The sequence below is a fragment of the Lactuca virosa genome, chromosome 7 (genome assembly GCF_052849685.1).
Source record: "Lactuca virosa cultivar CGN04683 chromosome 7, Lactuca_virosa_CGN04683_v6, whole genome shotgun sequence".
NCBI lineage: Eukaryota > Viridiplantae > Streptophyta > Magnoliopsida > Asterales > Asteraceae > Lactuca > Lactuca virosa.
In genome coordinates, this window is record NC_136432.1 from 111,544,685 (window position 1) to 111,565,586 (window position 20,902).

A 20,902-nucleotide genomic window follows, 5' to 3' on the forward strand; every position below is an offset into this window, starting at 1 on the left:
TCCTTTTAGCTTTTCCTTTCCTTTATCAATTGATTCTTTCTTAGGAGGTACGTAGTTGTGATTTTGAGATTGCCAATAATGTTTTCGCTCATTCAAATTTTTTCATGTATCTTTGATTTCTTTGGCATTTCTGTTCAGCTAATTCCTTCTGAGATTTGTGGATATTGAAGCTAGCCTTTGGCTTCTCCTTTTGAGTTTCGGTTGTCTTAGTTGGAACAATCGGTTCTTTCATTGGTTCTTCAGGGATTTCTTTTGTTCCACTTGTGCTTGGTTTGTCGAAACTCGAGGGTTTGTTGATAGGTTTAGCAACATATCTTCCTTTTACCCTCCAGGAGGTTTGCTCAGATAAGCCGATGGTTTCGTCTGCGTTATCAATAGGGGCTGACCAGAAATAATCGTCGCACCCTTCAGCATTGTCTTTGTCAACCAAGATTTTCAATTTTGCTGTTTGTTTTGCAGTGACCCCTGTAACAGCATATACCTGATTCGGCACAGTTTGAACCTTATGATAAACCATTGCTTTCTCTTTGAGTTTTTGTGGCTTGTCTTTTGACAGGCGAGCGTATTCAACCAAATTTTCAGAAATGAGGGGTTTCTCATTCTCGGTTTCGCTCTTCATAAACTCTGAGCAATCAACCACGTCTTCTTCTGATATTTCGCTCATCTCACTTTCCTCATCAAATTCAGACGTATTTTCTATGTTCATTTTATTTTCTGAAATTAATTTGGCGTTAGACGAATCAAATGATTGAATAGTTTCGGACTTAATTTTTAACCTATCATTTTCATCTAAAAGATCTTTGAGCATACATTTATGTTCCTTAGAGTCGATGAAGGTTTCTATTTTGTCTAGTCCGATTTTGTAATGGATGGATGTCTCTTCTGAGGACACAATTGATTCACATTCAGCTATGACTTAATCCTCCTTAAATTCAAGGAAGGGTAAAATCATTTTATGAATCTTTTTCCCTATTTCACAATTTAAATGCAATTGAGTAATATTAGTATATAAGCGCTTTGCAATTAAACAAAAAACATTCCTTTGTTTCAAAAATTTTAAATTGTCTCGTTGCAAATAAATACTTTCATCCCTAGCCCTATTTAACTCCGACTCCTTCAGCTCAATCCACATCCTTCTCTCCTCACTCTTTGAAGACACCCTGCTGAGTTGGTCAGTTAGGTTAGAATTTGCTAAGCGAGTTTGCATGAGACTTCCACTTAAGTTAGAAAATTTAAATTTTAATTCGGTTAATTCTTCTTCATAATTTGTTACTGAAACTTTAAGTGATTCAATGATGGATTGTACCTTTTTTATCAGCCGATCACAGTCGTCGATCTTCTCGCTTACGGGCTTGGCTGCAAAGCACTTGTCCTTAGTTAGGTTCGGCTCCTTACTTGCACTTTCGGTTGATCCACCAGCTGTGACCATCAAACATCTTCCAGCCGAACCTGCTTCCTTTGCCACATAATCTCTTCCATGAGTGGGCTTTCTCACCTCTTCATCCTCAGAATCGGTTGACCAAACTTCAACGCTACCAAACTCATCTTCATATGCATTCTCCTGCACAATCAAGGCATTCATTGAACTGTTGGATGCCTTCTTTTTCTTGATCTCTTCCAACTTTCGCATGTAGTACGCCTCATTGTCTTCACCATCTCTTTTCTCAGCCATCTTCCTCAGCATGCAATCTTTGGCAAAGTGGTTCTTGCCATGACAGTAATTGCAGTCAAACCCAGAGTCTCCTGCAAGCTTGCTCTCCTTCTTGTCGTCATCTTTTTGAGAAGTAATTTTCGGTTCATCTTTCACCTTCTCAGAACTGTAACATCCCTGCCAGTTTCGGTTCTTATTGACAGAAAATTTCCTTCTGGCAAACTTCTTTGGATTGGTGACCATCATAGCGTATTCTTCGCTTGTAAGGTCACACTCAGACATATCCGACTCCTCTTCTTCTTCTGCAATACTTTTTCCTTTTGAGACAAGGGCCAACGATCCCATACCCGAAACTACCTTCGCCTCCTTGGTTACCACATTCTCATGGGACTTAAGTATTGCCACAAGTTTCGCTAGTGAGTAGGATTTAAACTGTTCATGTGCTTTCACTGTTGAAACCACAGCCATCCATTCCGGTCTCAGACCGTTCATGAAGGTTACCTTCTGCTCGATCAACTTTCTTTCTATTCCATGCTTGATCATCTTACTTAGGAGATGATTGAACCGATCGAAAGTTTGTATAAGTTTTTCTTCAGGTTTCTGTTCGAAAACTCCAAATTCTGAAAGCAGCAAGGTTTGAATAGAGTGTTCTGGATCTTCATCGGTTGAGTAAAGTTCTTTCAACCTATCCCAAATTTCTTTGGCCATCGTGCATGAACCAACTAACCGAAAAGTGTCACATTGCAAGGCGAATCTGATCATTCTCATGGCCTTCACATTACACAGCAACTTGTCATTCTCATCCTGTGGCATCTTGTCTACGTCCGCCACCAGCTTGTTATATTCTTTTTGGGTCTTAACAGTCGTGTTCGTTCCAGAATGAACAAACGGACCAAGCGTGATGGCTTCCCAGATGAGATAACCATTATCTTCAGATCCGACCACATAATCTTCAAAGTGATGTGCCCATACTTCATAGTCTTGAGTGTAAAGAATGGGAATCCTGGTAGTGGATCCAATGCTGTTATAGATGTTGATGGGATTTGTTTGAGAATCTTCGGGAGACATGGTGAGCCGCTAGAATCAGACCTGTAAACTTGAGATTAGGGTTTTATCAGAAACAAGAGTTACCGTCGACAGGAAGAAGACGCCTTCTATATATTTGATAAAAGCGGAAACCCTAAAGAATTCTTAACACAGAAGGAATGTGTATTGATCACAGAGTCTCCTGCTCTGATACCAATTGTTAGAACAAAGTTCTATTAGGATCGATAGATTCTATGCAGGCAAACAATTAAGAACATAATTATAAACACAAGAATGACTTTAAAGATGTCGTATGATTAAAACTTTAACACCTCAGAAGAGCTCGATTAAGATCGTATCTAATGCATACATGCATGCACTATTTATAGTTTAACCCTACTAGATAATCACGGATGGACAGGCCCAATCCGTATATAAAAACAAGCCCATGACGCAACAAAATAAGACCCAACACATATGTTTGTTTGGCGGTTGAGGCTTATCTGCTTTGTGCGAAAGCCAATAGACCTGGGCATTCCAACCTGTTGGTTGTGGGCCGTGAGTATTCCATCCCGATGATGATTGGACTCATAGTATGTGGGCATTCCTGTTGGGTTTTGAGCAAACTAACACTCCTAAGGTGTTCATGCAACCCTAGAAACCTTGGATCTATGTTTGTCTAAAATACATGCAAAATAAATTTCCAAGGTTCATAATCTATCTAGCATACATGGGGTACTTTTAAACATAAAAGATACTAGAATAATTACATACCTTTGTTAGTGAGTTGAGTCCTTGGGAATTTGAGAGCCAAGCACCAATAATGTGAATGCCTCAAATGGAAATCACAAATCACCACAAACTTGGAAAACTTATGAGAGAGCACTCTAATACTCTAGAAATCGGCCACACCTTATGCACAAACACATAGTGTCTTTTCAAGCACCATAAGCTTCTTTATATGGTGTAGATGATTAGGGTTATGAACCATGCAAACCCTAATAACCCATGTCTTTTCCTATTCCAAGGATCCATGGGTTAAAAGCTCCATGGATCATCCATGGACTCCCATTCAAGCTTAGCCCATTTCCTTATGACTGTTAGCCCACACTATATAAGTACAATAGCCCATTATTTAATTAGTCACCTTATGATCACTAAATTAATTCATAATTAATTTAAGATCAATACTAATTAAATAATACAATTTCATATTAATATATTATAACTTATAATATATTAGTAGGCCGCAAATATACTCTTCTCATAATGTTATCCATATAAATAGTTCGGGTGAAGTGCAACCCAAATGGACCATGTCGGGTCGGGTCAAGTATATATACCAAATAAGTTATGGACTTAGACACCTTATCCAACAATTCCAACCTGTTGGTTGTGGGCCTGGGGTATTCCAACCTGATGGTTGATTGGACCCATAGTGTTTTGGCATTCCAACCTGTTGGTTGAGGGCCTAGGGTATTCCAACCTGATGGTTGATTGGACCTATAGTGTGTTGGCATTCCAACCTGTTGGTTGAGGGCCTGGGGTATTCCAACCCGATGGTTGATTGGACCCATAGTATGCTGCTTATGATTATGTGTGTATTGTTGTGGGTATGGGTATTTTGGGGGAACTCACTAAGCTTTCGGGCTTACAGTTTCAGTTTATTGTTTCAGTTACATCAGGGGATCGTGGCAAGGCAAAGGCGTGATCGTACAGCTCCTCACTTTTTATGACTTTGTTTCTGGGATACTCTGATATGATACATTTTGAAAACAAGTTTTGCAATGATTAATGGTTTTTGAAATGTTTTAAAAGTTTTAAATTTTCTTGAATTTTATGGGTGTTACAGATGGATTATTGGAGTCATTCCACCTTAGGGACGATGACGTGTGCGAGTCTTATTTACTTGGAAAGATGACCAAGTCACCCTTCGCTGGCACTTGTGGGAGGGGTGAGGGTTTATTGGATATCATACCTACAGATGTATGTGGACCCTTGAGATCCACCACAAGGGATGCGAGCCGCTTCTATGTGACTTTCACTGATGATTATAGCAGATATGGGTATATCTACTTAATCAGGCATAAGTCAGAAACCTTTGAAAAGTTCAAAGAGTTCAAGCAAGAAGTGGAGAAACATTTGGGAAGGAAAATCAAGATGCTTCGATCAGATCGAGGTGGAGAGTACCTAAGTCTTGAATTCCACGACTACCTCAAGGAATGCGGAATTGTTTCGCAATTGACGCCACCTAGGACACCACAGTTGAATGGTGTGGCTGAGAGGCGTAATCGAACCTTGCTAGACATGGTTCGTTCCATGATGAGTCATGCTTCACTACCTATCTCATTCTGGGGGTATGCCTTAGAGACTTCCGCCCACATCCTTAACTTAGTCCCTACGAAGAAGGTTGCCAAAACACCTCACGAGATGTGGACAGGGAAAGCTCCCTCGTTGGCACACATCAAGGTTTTGGGTTGCGAGGCTTTCGTAAGACGAGAGACTCACGACAAGCTTGAACCTCGTAGTGAGCGATGTATTTTCATCGGCTACCCACATAAGTCCTTTGGATATCTCTTCTATAGACTGAGTGACAATGTTGTCTTCGTTGCGAGGAGAGGGGTTTTCCGAGAGCAAGAACTCATAAGCCAAGGGGACAGTGGGAGTAAAATCGATTTTGAAGAACTTCAAGAGTCGAGCGATGAAGGAACCTCTAACACTGGCGCTCAACCCGAGGAGGAAACTCCGGTTGAACCGATTGACGAGTCCTTACCTCTTAGACGTTCCAATAGAGTTAGTGTTCCGCCGGTGTTGTATGGTTTTCATATAACGAGTGAGGGTGATACGTTTATTAATGATAGTACAGTAGTGAATTTGGACAAACCTAACAGCTACAAGGAAGCCATGGCAGGCCCCGAGTCTGCAAAATGGAAAGAGGCTATGGACAGCGAGATTCAGTCCATGTATGACAACCAAGTTTGGAATTTGGTTGACAATGTACCAGGTCTTAAGACGGTCGGGTGCAAGTGGATCCTCAAGAAGAAGACCGACATGGATGGGAATGTGCACACTTATATTGGTTGCGAAAGGTTTCACTCAAACTCCCGGAGTTGATTATGATGAAACTTTCTCACCAGTTGCGAAGATAAAGTCTATCAGGGTAATGTTGGCCATTGCTGCATTTCATGACTATGAAATATGGCAGATGGATGTCAAAACCGCTTTCCTTAATGGGAAGTTGGCTGAGGATGTTTAGATGGCTCATCCAGAGGGTTTTTTCAATGCGAAGCATCCCAATAGAGTGTGTAAGCTTGAGAAGTCTATTTATGGACTAAAACAAGTATCTCGCAGATGGAATCTTTGTTTCGATGAGAAAGTTAAAGAGTTTGGTTTTCTGCGAAGCGAGGATGAATCGTGTGTATATGTCAAAGCCAGTGGGAGTATAGTAAGCTTTCTCGTATTGTATGTCGATGACATACTACTTATAGGAAACGACATCCCAACCCTAAAGGAAGTTAAATCCTGGCTTGGGAAGTGCTTCGCTATGAAGGACCTCGGAGAGGCTGCCTATATTCTGGGAATAAGGATAGTGAGAAACAGAAGTAAGAGACTAATAGGAATTAGTCAGAATACTTACTTGGACAAGGTAATAAAACATTTTAGTATGGAGAATTCAACGAAGGGGGAGTTACCAATCCAAAGTAATGCCAAATTGAGTAAGACTCAAAGCCCGAGTACCAAAGTCAAGATAGCAAAAATGAGATGATTACCATACGCTTCCGCAGTTGGCTCGATTATGTATGCTATGACTTGTACTCGCCCTGATGTGGCCTTCGATTTGAGCATGGTTAGTAGATATCAATGGAACCCTGGCAAAGCACATTGGACCGCAGTCAAGAATATTCTTAAGTACCTTCAGAGGACCAAGGAATGGTTTCTAGTCCTTGGTGGGAGTGATGACTTAAGGGTGCGAGGGTATAGTGATGCCAGTTTTCAAACTGACAAGGACAACTACCGTTTGCAGTCTGGCTGGGTCTTTACCTTGAATGGAGGAGCATTTGTTGGGTTTTGAGCATTCTAACACTTCCTAAGTGTACATGCAACCCTAATAAACCTTGGATCTATGTTTGTCTAAAATACATGCAAAATTTGTTTTCCAAGGTTTATAACTTATCTAGCATGGCATGGGGAACTTTTAAACATAAAAGAACTAGATGAATTACATACCTTTGTTTGTGAATTGATTCCTTAGGAGTTTGAGAGCCAAGCACCAATAATGTGAATGCCTCAAATGGAAATCACAAATCACCACAAACTTGGAAAACTTATGAGAGAGTATATCTATGCTCTAGAAATCGGCCACCTTTCTTCACACACACTTGGGTGTCATTTTATGCGTCACAAGCTTGTTTATATAGTGCACATGATTAGGGTAAACCCTAATAACCCATGTCTTTTCCTTTCCAAGGATCCATGGGTTAAGAGCTCCATGGATCATCCACGGACTCCCATATAAGCTTAGCCCATTACCATAATGAGTGTTAGCCCACAATATATAAATATAATAGCCCATGTTTAATTAGTCACCATTTGATCACTAAATTAATTCATAATTAATTTAAGACGAATACTAATTAAATAATACAATTTCATATTAATATATTATAACTTATAATATATTAATAAGCCGCAAATATACTCTTCTCATAATGTTATCCATATAAATAGTTCTGGTGAAGTGCAACCCAAATGGACCATGTCGGGTCGAGTCAAGTATATACCAAATAAGTTATGGACTTAGACACCTTATCCAACAGTCTCCCACTTGGATAAGTCTAATAACTATATTTGCCTATATGACTTCAGGAACCAACCGGCAATCGTAGCTCTCGAAAACTCTGTTGAACTATGAAGCGCCATTTTAGATAAGTGATCACATAATCCTCTGCTCTCATGATATCAGCCGGACAAATACATGGAACAATGTCTTACTTATTGTCCAGCAGTTTGTTTCCCGATTTTCGATTTTTTTGACAAAGAACTTAATCGAACACATCAATTTAGTTCTGACCGGGCCCGGTACATAGGTCAAAACAAAATCATCGAGGGGCCCAGATATCGCTTCTAATCCTCCAAGGACTAGAAGGAACAGATAAACTTCGACTCATATACTTGTTTCTACTACTTGTTGAATTATACACAAAGGCACGTTTTATAACATCAAGTTACTGATGCGTTTTCGTGCAATCAATGTACAACCAACTCATAGGTAACAACTCATATCTCTAGGTTTGAAGACTTATATGATATTACCGTCTCACGATCACTCGAGATGAATTCCATGAAGTGATGCAAGTGAGCGTGGGTTGAATCCAATACTCATAACTTATGAGCACTCATGAGTGTTGTAGCCATGTCCAACATCTTAGACCTCTACAACCAACTCATGACAGTCTTGATTCATATCTACTTCCAACATATGACCGACTGTGGATGGTTTGAATAACTTAATCATTCGGAAAGAATAACCTAGTTATTATGGAAGTCAAAACATGCAAAGTGAAACACAAGAATAATTGAATCCAATATGGTCTCAGCCCTTATGAATATAAATAAAACACCTTTTATTCATCACCATATTGATTCCACATTACTCTGTTTCGATTTATAAACTTAACACTTGAATTAAAACAATAGTTGTCCCATGCTCCAAGCATGTACACTATGTTTTCTAAACAATAGTCATGCCATACACCAAGTATGCACACTATGTTTGTCTAGGATCTTTACTTTGTGAAGTAGATCGATTGAACATGATTCCAATGATGCTCATTTCACAGTCCCAAATCCTTACCGTAAATGAAAGAATACCAAATTCTTGTCATTTACTGTAATCTGTTATATTCCAAACATATATGCATTGATCCTCTTGCAATGACTATGCACAAAAGTTACAAAACTTGTCAACAGTCATTACAGAGTATTCCAAAGGAGATCACTTCTATGGAAACGAACTCTCATATTCAAAGTACATTGCTTTGAACATCCTTCTTGCATAAAAGTTTCTAACTTTCTCATATATTCTTAATATCCAACTCCCAATATGGAAAATTTCCATATTCCCATTTTGATTATCATATCTGAATAAGAGCTACCTCTTTTCAGAATATATCCATATGGTCCTTCCAAAATTTAACACTATACTTCCAACTGTTCCTGAGCAACCAATCTTTGGTGAACCTTAGATTGTCCTCGACAATTGCTTAATCATTTTAGTCTTATCCAATTCTAGACTTTTCCCTTCTTAATGCTCTGAGCATTTGGAAAATTTAGAAAGGATGAATATTATAGCACATGTGACCGATCCTATACCCGAAGCATATGGGACACGATTCACGATGTCTCACATAAAGACCTAATACTAGATCAGTCTTTTGCTATAATATTTTTTTTATTTTCCATGTTTTCAAAAATCGACTATGAAGAGGGATGTCGTAATCATAATCGAATTTGAGAACGCAATATATATAGAATTTTCTTATGTTGAACCATTCCATCATAAAATTCGTATATATATCATTGACTAAAGATTATTGAAATCTCAATCTAAACTTTTAGGATTGAAATGAAGTATAATCTTCTCTCCCTTAATTATAGCAAAAGAACATTTTCCAAGTGAAATTCTTGTTTTCTATAATTAACAATACTCATCATAATTGATTATGCTCCCACTAGCATAATAATTATTTAGCACAACAATTATGCTCCCACTAGCTTTGACATGTACTCAGAAATCGACTTCTAGAAATCAATACTTTATTGACTTTCATCACCAAAGTTCAGACTTCTGATACGAGATGCTTCGAAAAAACTTTATCTAAGCTTCTCAGACTCATACATCTTTCTTTAGATAGCTCACATGTGTGTCTAAACAATTATGAAGAGGGATGCCGTAATCATAATGTTTAGACCTGTTTGCCATTTCTCACAAGTCCATGTTAGTGTGCCGGTTAACCACACACGTTCCACTAACGACTTTGAGAATGCAAACAACACAATTGCTATCTACTTAAAATCTACTTAGTGAAAGCGTTTCCTCACCATCATTTTCATGAATCGAAAAAAAAACCTTATGACACTTAGATTTTATGGTGTATATGTTCCTATCCATGTGAATTTGTCAAAACCTTAATCACAAGACAAGGTTAGTGACAAACTCAAAATCATATGGATTGAACTTCTTCAATCTTGATTTCTTGCCTCTTGGTCGCCCAAGGGCCCACCATTGCTTCCAAGTTGTTATGCATACAATTGAGAACTCACAGAACTCACAAACATAGTCAACTTTACCGGAATAGGCACAGAAACAAGAATTATGTCAACACGATAGGTTACAAACCTCAAGCCGTGTGCTAGTGATAAACTATAGGTTTTATCCTTGATTAGCTCTTGAAACTTTCAAGACTTTTAAGACTCCCACTGTCCTCTTGACATATAAGTTTCTCTTTGTCAAGAACCATTCCTTGACAACCACACAAATATTCAAGAGTCAGTGCGGATCCTTATCAAGATAAACACTTCACACAATTGGTGTCAATTGGTCTTTCTTTTATCCAAAACATCACAACTTATCAATTTCAAATATGCAAGAGTAGAAAACATTTTACTCTTTCATTTGACAAGTGTTATAAACCTTCTTTAAGATGTGTCACTCAAGTTACAATCTTGGAGTATGACTCTAAGACTTGTTTTTGGAACGAAGTATGATTCATCTTCTTGATTTTAACCATTCCAACAATTCATGAATCCTCTTCTTAGCCATAAAATTCACTAAGATGTCCTTAGAGGATGAATTGTGACATGGTTTCTTAATCATTAAGATGATCATAAAACAAGATACTAAAGTACTCTCCCATCTTTTCATATTTGAGAAACTTTTATCTTTCTGCCCAATTTGATTCTTCCCATTCGTCCTGCCATACATTGAAACTTTTCCAATGTTTCAGAATTGTACTTCAACTTGTAGGTACAACCATATTTACTAAACTTTAGTAAATCATGACGAATAGTCTTATCGATCTTTGTGGTGGACTTTGACCTACACACACCCAGTGTACCCGATCCTTTAGTCTTTCACCTGTCTCACATATACATGTGGTCAGGGAATTAGTCTTAACTTTCCAAAAATGAAAATTCTCATTCATCATGCAATACAACCTGCATGATTCCAAGTTTCAGTCCAATTGAAACCTTGGGTGATGAGAATCTTTCCTTATTTGATAAATTTAGACACTACCACTAATGAAAGAATCAAATGCACATTTCCATTATTGCTAGAACCATACAAACATCAATTTTTCATAAAATGCCATTGCAAGGTGATATAATAAAATAAAACAAAATTTTATTTATTTATAAATGCGGAAAAACTTTTTCCTTATAATGCAACTTTAAATGAAAACTATGCTATTACATATCTTCTAGCAATCTATCATAACTCTTATGTAGCAGCTCAAGAATCCGATCTTCGAACCATCCATATTCGCTATCAGATTCAGCATACTCCTTTTATTAAGTGTCCTTCCCTTTGCTTGATCCTGCCAGACACCAAAATGTAACCGAGTCACATTTTGTATTAAGAATCATCAGTAAGGAACTTAACAGAGTTAGATAGTGGACTTACCTGAAGCAGAGTCAAACCTTTTGTTTCTACTTGCTTTCAGATCTTTTAGGTATTCAGGGCAGCTTCGCTTCCAATGACCCTTCTCATGACAATAAAAACATATAGACTCTTTGGGAATGGTACACGAGATTATCACAGACTTAGCCTTTCCCTTTGCCTTTTGGTCAACAGGGTCGACCAAGGCCGATCCCTTTCCATTGGGAAGAAAAGGCTTTTCTGGACTTCCAATGTTACCATTGTCCATGTCCATGGAAGTTTGAGAAATAGACCTTCCACCCATATTTGCTTGACCATTGCGCCACGTCATTTCTGACTCAGCAGCAACAAGCAAATAAGATAGATCTATTAGGGTCATGTCGTAATTTATCACATAGTAGTTCTGAATGAACTCACTATATGACTCTGGAAGTGACTGAAGAACCCAGTCAATAGCCAACTTCCTTGGGACAACGACACCCAACATTCTCAACCTGTCAAGGTGTGACTTCATTCCTAAGACATGAGTGCAGACAGGTCTTCCATCCTTATGTTTCATTGCTAGTAGGGCTTGAGTGACCTTGAATTTTTCAAGTCTTCGAGCTTGTGGGTCAGGGAGAATAAATGGAGGAGGTGAAGGTAGAGAAGTATGATTTCCATGAGATTTGGGAAGATCACAGTTGTCTAAACCAGACATCTACAATGGGAGATATTCAAGTTAGTTGATTTTAAGTCCTTAATATAACACCCAATATGAAATATTAAGGCTAGGACCCAACACAATATTTTATAACTTGGAAGAGGGATGTCGTAATCCAAGCTATAAAATATTTGAAGGTAGGTGAACGACGATTCACCAATTTCCACCATGAAAAACAAAATAAATTATTAAGTTTTAATTGGATTTGAAACTCCTAGATCTTTTGAGATTCATTGAACTTTCAATGGCATGTTTCAATCTCGATTGTGCCCTTCAAGTTTTGTGACTGGGATGCCGAGGATCACAAAACAAGGTGTGAATAACCATGCAAACTCACTTGGTACCCTTAATATTATCACCTAATCGATGTGCCGGTTAACCACACACGCTCCACCGATCTATGATAAACATTAAGTCACCCTTCGTGATCCTTACTAGTCCAAGTTAGTGTGCCGGTTAACCACACACGCTCCACCAACGACTTGGTAAGGTACAAAGTGTGAATTTCATGGGTTAGCACCAAATTCACATTTTCCTAAAGTAACTAAGATTGGGAATTATAAAAATATTTAGTTACTTTATAATAATCCTTATACTTTTAATGAGAATTAAAGTCATTGTCCTACCCGTTCGGCTAACGACCCTCCACCGATCAAGGAAGCGGTGGGTGAGAGTGGACACCCATTAAGTTGCCATTTTATAAGCAACAACCTTATACCCCCCTTATAGACCGGTTTCGTGAATGAGGCCTACTAACGGTAAAACGACTTAATCTTATACATATATATATAATAATTAACCATTAATGTTATAAATAGTATAAGGGTTGAATTTTAACTTTTAAAACTCTAAGGGTTGGAATTAAAGTATATTAAAGTGTGTGTAACTTTACAAATTCCAAAACTTGAGGGCAAGTTTGAAACTTTTCAAAACTTTTCATTTCATAACTTATGAGTTAATGGTTCATAAAAATGAAGACTCTTCATTTTTATGTAACTTATGTGTTTAAATGTGTGTTTAAAAGAAAGTGACCTTTGGATATCCATAACTTGAGGACAAATTATGGACTCCATTAAAACACATAAATGATCAAGAATTAATGATAAACAATTCAGCAAATAATTCCTATCATTTTTCTAAACTCATAAGAACATGAACATGATCATCAAGATTTCAAGAATTATATGAGCACATAAAATATGGAATTTTGATATAAGCCATTGTAAATGGATTAGCATAAACATTACACCATCTAAAACAGGTTTTAAAACACCAAAACAGTTTAGGGTAATGTTTCTAGTCCATTTCCAGCAACAAAAGTCGAAAATCTGCTGTCAGTTCGTTCTACTCGTCGAGTTCACGAACCTACTCGACGAGTAGGATGAATTTTCACTTGGACTCGTCGAGTCACCCCATAGACTCGGCGAGTCCACTGTTCAGGCAGCAAACAATTTCGATTTTTAACACAATTTTGCATCAAGTATCAACAAACAAGCCTAGACTCTGATACCACTATTGCGTTTTGAGCATTCTAACACTTCCTAAGTGTACATGCAACCCTAATAAACCTTGGATCTATGTTTGTCTAAAATACATTCAAAATTTGTTTTCCAAGGTTTATAACTTATCTAGCATGGCATGGAGAACTTTTAAACATAAAAGAACTAGATGAATTACATACCTTTGTTTGTGAATTGATTCCTTAGGAGTTTGAGAGCCAAGCACCAATAATGTGAATGCCTCAAATGGAAATCACAAATCACCACAAACTTGGAAAACTTATGAGAGAGTATATCTATGCTCTAGAAATCGGCCACCTTTCTTCACACACACTTGGGTGTCATTTTATGCATCACAAGCTTGTTTATATAGTGCACATGATTAGGGTAAACCCTAATAACCCATGTCTTTTCGTTTCCAAGGATCCATGGGTTAAGAGCTCCATGGATCATCCACGGACTCCCACATAAGCTTAGCCCATTACCATAATGAGTGTTAGCCCACACTATATAAATATAATAGCCCATGTTTAATTAGTCACCATTTGATCACTAAATTAATTCATAATTAATTTAAGACGAATACTAATTAAATAATACAATTTCATATTAATATATTATAACTTATAATATATTAATAAGCCGCAAATATACTCTTCTCATAATGTTATCCATATAAATAGTTCGGGTGAAGTGCAACCCAAATGGACCATGCCGGGTCGGGTCAAGTATATACCAAATAAGTTATGGACTTAGACACCTTATCCAACAGCAGTGACTTGGAAAAGTTCCAAGCAGGAGACCGTAGCTGATTCAACGTGTGAATCAGAGTATATAGCGGCGAGCGAAGCGTCAAAGGAGGAAATATGGTTGAAGAACTTCATCGGAGACCTTGGAGTTGTGCCAGCCATAAAGGAGCCCATGGAAATTTTCTGTGATAATGAAGGAGCAGTTGCCTTGACCAAGGAACCGAGGGATCATGGCAGATCTCGACATATCGACAGAAAATATCATTTTATTCGACATCGGGTGGAAGAAAGACTCCTCGTAGTGAAGAGGGTATCGTCAGAGGATAACCCATCAGATCCCCTTACGAAGGGACTGATTAGGATTAAGCACTTGCAGCACGCTAGGAGCATCGGGCTGAAGGACGATATTAGTTTAGATTAGATAGTTTAGAAACATGTAATAGATAAATGTAATTGACATTTGATGAGTAAATAAAAGAGTATTATTTATAAGTAATGTTACTGTCTTATGTTGATTATTTACCTATTGTTTCATTTTGCGTGTTTTGGCTTCCTGAATAATAAGATTATTCAAAAGTTCCACAATCTCTCATACTTTGGGAGTAGGTATGAAAGAAGATTGTCATGAATTGGTGTGTAGATTGTCTAAAGTGTATTAGACATAGCAAAGGTTTGCTGCAACGTTCATGAGTGCTTATGAGTTTGATTTGAGCATTGGATTAGACCCGCGCTTGCTGGAATCACTTCATGGAATTTATCACGAGTGATCGCAAGACGATAATATCATATGGTCTTAAAACCTAGATATATGGTTTGTTTTTTACTAATTGGTTGTGCATTGATAATGCGTAAACGCATCAGTAACTTGATGTTATAAAACGCATTGTTGTGTATGATTTGATTAGTGAATAGTAAATGCATATAAGTCGAAGTTTATCTGTTCCTTTTATCCTAAGAGGGTAAAAGCGATATCAAGGCCCCTCGATGATTTTGTTTTGACTGATGTGTCGGGCCCGATCAGGACTGAAATGATGTGTTTAATTAAGTTCTGTGTCAGACGAATCAGAGATCGAGAAACAACTGTTGGACAATAGGTATGACTATGTTCCATGTATTTGTCCGCACGATCTCTAGAACGGAGGACTATACGATCCCTTATCTAGAGGACAAGTTACTGATAAGATTAGAGTTCGACGGCGTCTTTGAGAGCTATGATTGCTAATCGAATTATATTTACATTTGTAGTTACTAGACTTATCCAAGTGGAAGACTGTTGGATTAGTGTCTAAGCTCGTAACTATATTTGGTAAGTATTTGACCCGGTTGTACATGGTCCTTTTGGGTTGCCTTCACCAAAGCAACATGATAGGATGATTTATGAATAAAGAGGTTATTATGATTTATTAATATGTTATATGAATAATATATTAAAGGATAAATCATATAGTTAATTAATATTGGACAAGAATTAAATAAGAATTAATTCTGTGGCTAAAAGATTTTTTAAATAAAGGGACTGGAACTGTCAATTTTGTGCTAGTTGATTTGGGCTGAGAATCCTTATGGAATTAAGGGGTGGACGAAATTAGAGTGGGAGCCCATCTAAATTTCATCCAAGGCCTTTATTCTGGAAGGTTCTGTGGATTGCTTAAGGCCTAAGCTATCTAATTAGGGTTTTGACTGAAACCCTAGCAGCACAAGTATAAATAGACCCCTTAGGCTTCATAAATCGGCTAACCCTATTCCTAAGAGTACTAGAGCCGATTTCTATAGCCTCCAACCTCTCTCAAAGATTTGCTTGTGGTGTTTGTAAGCCATTAGAGGAGTGACATTTGTGACTCTAAGCTCAAAGGACAAGAAGATTCAAGCTTTGAAGAAGATGTAATCATCTAGATCTGTTTTGTTAAGTTAATTTCGAATTATATACACTAGATCTAGGGTTTGTAAGTCTTGGATGAATTGCATGTACAATAGAGAAACCTTTATCCAAGCATTAGGGTTTGCATGAGCACATAGGATGTTCTTTTGGCTCAAACCCATAACAAAGATATCATGGACTTTTTCAGAAAAGTTGAGGTAAATATTCCCCTTCTTGATGCTATTAAACAGCTGGCCCGATGCGCAAAATTTTTGAAAGAATTGTGCACTTCAAAAAGAAAATTAAAAGGAAACGAAACAGTTAAAGTAAGTGAGAATGTTTCAGTTGTTTTACAAAAAAGGATGCCCCCAAAGTGCAAGGACCCAGGAGTATTTACTGTTCCTTGCAAGTTGGGGAACCTTTCAGTGCCACAAGCTATGTTGGACTTAAGAGCTTCCATAAATGTTTTGCCATCCTCACTTTTTAAAACTATCAGGGTGAAGCCACTAAAAAGAACAGGAGTTATTATTTAATTGGCTGATCGTTCTCTGGTACACCCAAAAGGTGTGTTGGAAGACGTTTTGGTTCAAGTGAATGAACTTATATTCCCAACTGATTTCTATGTTTTAGATATGGGAGATGATGACTCACCAAATTCAGGTTCCATTCTTTTGGAGAGACCATTTTTAAAAACTGTCAGAACCATAATAGATGTTTATGATGGTACCCTTTCAATAGAATTTGATGGTGAAGTTATCAACTTTAATATTTATGACGTCATGCGTTATCCTGATGATATTTCAACCCTTAATTTCATTGATGTGATTGAACCATTATCTGCAGAATATTTTGAGATTTCTAACCGTGATTCACTAGCATTAGTGCTCCACAAAAATATGTCTATTAATGCAGCTGAGGTTTTATTAGAAAAGTATGTGATTGACAGAGAAGTACAAGAGATGGCAGTCCACATGGATCAGCAGAGAAAGTTGAGGTATGGTACCCAAACTCTTAAATTACTAGTTTCAAACTCCAAACTTTTTCCGTCTGTAGTGCAAGCACCCATCTTGGAGCTGAAGACACTCCCAGAACATATGAAATACACATATCTTGGAGAAAAAGAAACACTTCCAGTCATCATCTCCAACAAATTGTCAGAAAAAGAAGAGTTGGAACTGATCAGAATTCTGAAGGAGTATAAAAGCGCGATTGGATGGACTATCGCAGACATCAAAGGACTCAGCCCATCTCTCTGCATGCATAAAATTTTGATGGAAGAAGATTATAAGCCATCGCGAGAATCCCAACGCAGATTAAACCCACCAATGATGGAGGTGGTTAGAAAAGAAGTTATGAATTTATTAGATGTTGGGATGATATACCCAATATCTGACAGCAAATGGGTGAGCCTAGTCCAGGTCGTACCAAAAAAGGTTGGAGTGATAGTGGTAGAGAACAAAGAAGGAGAGGTGGTTCCAACTCGGGTTCAAAACGGATGGCACGTTTGTATCGACTATAGAAACTTGAACGCAACCACCCGGAAAGATCATTTTCCTCTCCCATTCATAGACTAGATGCTAGTGAGGCTTGCTGGAAAATCCCAATACTGCTGTTTAGATGGATTCTCAGGTTTCCATCAAATTCCAGCTGCTCCAGAAGACCAGGAGAAAACGACCTTCACCTGCCCATTCGGGATATTTCCATGCATGTGTATGCCCTTTGGACTCTGCAACGTACCCTCTACCTTTCAAAGGTGTATGGTTAGTATCTTTTCTAAATATGTCGAAAATGTCATAGAAGTCTTCATGGATGATTTCACTGTCTATGGGGACTCCTTTGATATTTGTCTGAAAAACCTCACAAAGTTTTTGCAAAGATGTATTCAAACAGACTTGGTCTTAAATTTTGAAAAATGTCACTTTATGGTTGACCAACGTCTGATTTTGGGTCATATTGTTTCAAAGAGAGATTTAGAAGTCGACAAAGCAAAATTAGATGTTATAAAGAGCTTACACTACCCGAAGAGTGTACGGGAAGTGCGTTCTTTTCTTGGTCATGCAGGTTTTTACAGGAGGTTTGTAAAAAGATTTTTCAAAGATATCAGTTCCCATGTGCCACCTGCTGCAAAAAGATGCTAAATTCGACTTTAATGAAGATTGCAAGAAGGCTTTTGATGTGCTGAAAAATCTTCTTACTTCAGCCCCCATTATTCAGCCACCAGACTGGAGTTTACCATTCAAAATAATGTGTAACGTAAGTAACACTGCTGTTGGAGCTATTTTAGGACAGAGAAAAGACCAGGTTCCCCACGTTATATATTACAAATCAAAAACTTTGGACAGCGCCCAAGCAAATTACTCCACCACAGAAAAAGAGTTGCTGTCAATTGTTTTTGCATTGGAAAAATTCAGACAATATTTGTTAGGGACGAAAGTTATAATCTTTTCTGATCATGCAGCCATTAGGTACCTTCTTGCCAAAAAAAGACTCAAAGCCAAGGTTGATCAGATGGATTTTGCTGCTACAGGAATTTCATATAGAGATCAGGGACAAAAGCGGGAGAGAAAATATGGTAGCTGACCATCTGAGCCGACTCACTCCGCCTGAATACCCGACACTGATTCACGAAACCTTCCATGGCGAGCATTTATTCGCTGTTCAGAACCCTCCTTGGTTCGCTGATATAGTGAACTACTTGGTCTCCAGAGAACTCCCTTTAGATCTTACTCGAGCCCAGAAAGATAAAATAAAGAAGGAGGCGAAAAAATATGTTTGGGACGAGCCGTACTTATGGAAACACTGTGCTGATCAGGTGATTAGAATATGTGTGCCCCAAGATGAAGTCAAGTTAATTCTGAACTTCTGTCATTCAGAAGATTGTAGAGGGTATTATGGTCCACAACGAACCGCACGCAAAGTCTTGGAGAGCGGTCTTTATTGGCCTCATATTTTCCGTGACTCCTTTTTGTTTTGCAAAACTTGTGAAAGGTGTCAAATAACTGGGTCTCTAACATCTCGGAATCAGATGCCACTTACTCTAATATTTGTATGTGAGATCTTTGACTTTTCGGGTATAGATTTCATGGGCCCGTTTCTGCCATCTTTTGGGTTTGTGTATATTTTACTTGTAGTGGATTACGTGCCTAAATGGGTCGAGGCAAAAGCTACACGAACAGAAGATGCCAAGGTTGTAGTTGATTTTGTCAAGACAAACATATTCTCTAGGTTTGAGACACCGAAAGCCATTATTAGTGATCGGGGTACGCATTTCTGCAACCGCACCCTTGAAACCGTCCTCAAGAAATATGGTGTCACACATCGGGTATCCACAACATATCACCCGCAAACGAATGGGCAGGAAGAAGCTTTAAACATACAGATCAAGGGATTATAGAGAAAACCATTAATTCGGTCAAGAAAGATTGGAGCATTTGATTGGATGATGCGATATGGGCTCACCGGATAGCATACAAGACTTCTATCGGTATGTCACCATATCGAATTGTTTTTAGCAAACCTTGTCGATTACCGGTTGAATTGGAGTATCGAGCATATTGGGTTGTCAAAAATTTGAACTTGAGCATAGATGAGGCTGGAAAGAAGAGAAAGTGAGATATCCAGGAGTTAGAAGAAATCTGGAATGATGCTTACGAGAATGAAGCAATTTATAAGGAGAAGACAAAAGCTTTCCACGACAAAATGATCTCGCAAAAGGTATTCACTTCCAGTCAAAAGGTACTTTTATATCATTCTCGTTTCAAACTTATTTACGGTAAATTAAGGTCTCGTTGGGTGGGACCTTTTGTTGTTACTAACGTGTTTGATCATGGTGCCATAGAAATAAAGAGTGAACAAACAGGAAAGATTTTTAAGGTTAATGGTCATCGTCTCAAACCATTTTATGAAGGGTTTCAAGTTACGAATGAGGAAGTGGAGGTAGTTGAGGTCCCGACTTACTGCAATTGAGGAAACCAAGTAACAATGTCGAGCCAACGACAGTAAGAACGGGTAGCTTACCGAGAGGCCACCCGGGCGTTTGTTTTTGGTTTTCGTTTTGTAACTTATTTTCATTTTTTTTTGTGTTTTTAGTTACTTAGGTTGTCTCCTTTTAATTGAATCGTGTTTTTCATACAAAAAGGAACAGAGAGAATTTGCAAAATTTTGAAAAAATCAGTTTTTGTGGTACATGCGATCGAAGGTCCAGTCTATGCGATCGCATGTTGTGATTTTTTGGTCGCAGGTGGTCATCGAGGATTTTTTGAGCCGATATTTGACAAAACTAGAGTCTATGCGATCGCGGGTTGTCCCTATGCGATCACATGTTTTGATTTTTTTACAAGATTACATCTTCGAACCATTTTATAACGAATCAAGCAACTTTCATAAAAGTTGCGATCGCATGTTTTGAGATAATTTCATATGGAGGTTCGATTATGCTTAAAATGTCCATTTTTCAAAAAAAAAAAAAAGAAGAACATGCGATCGCAGGTTTTGGTTTTTCTATAAATACCACTCGCAGCCTCATTTGACATACACCACATCTCAAAAACTCTCTCTAAGTTCTAGTTTTTTTTTTCAATTTCTCTCATCAAAAGTCAAATAAATCACACATTTTTCATACAAATCAAGCAAAAAAGGTATCAATCTCTTCTATTTTACTTCTACTACATCTCTACGATAACAAAATCATGATTCCACGGTTGAAATTCTCCAAAAACCTATTTTTCTTCATTTTGAAATTTGAATTTTTTTGAGTTTCT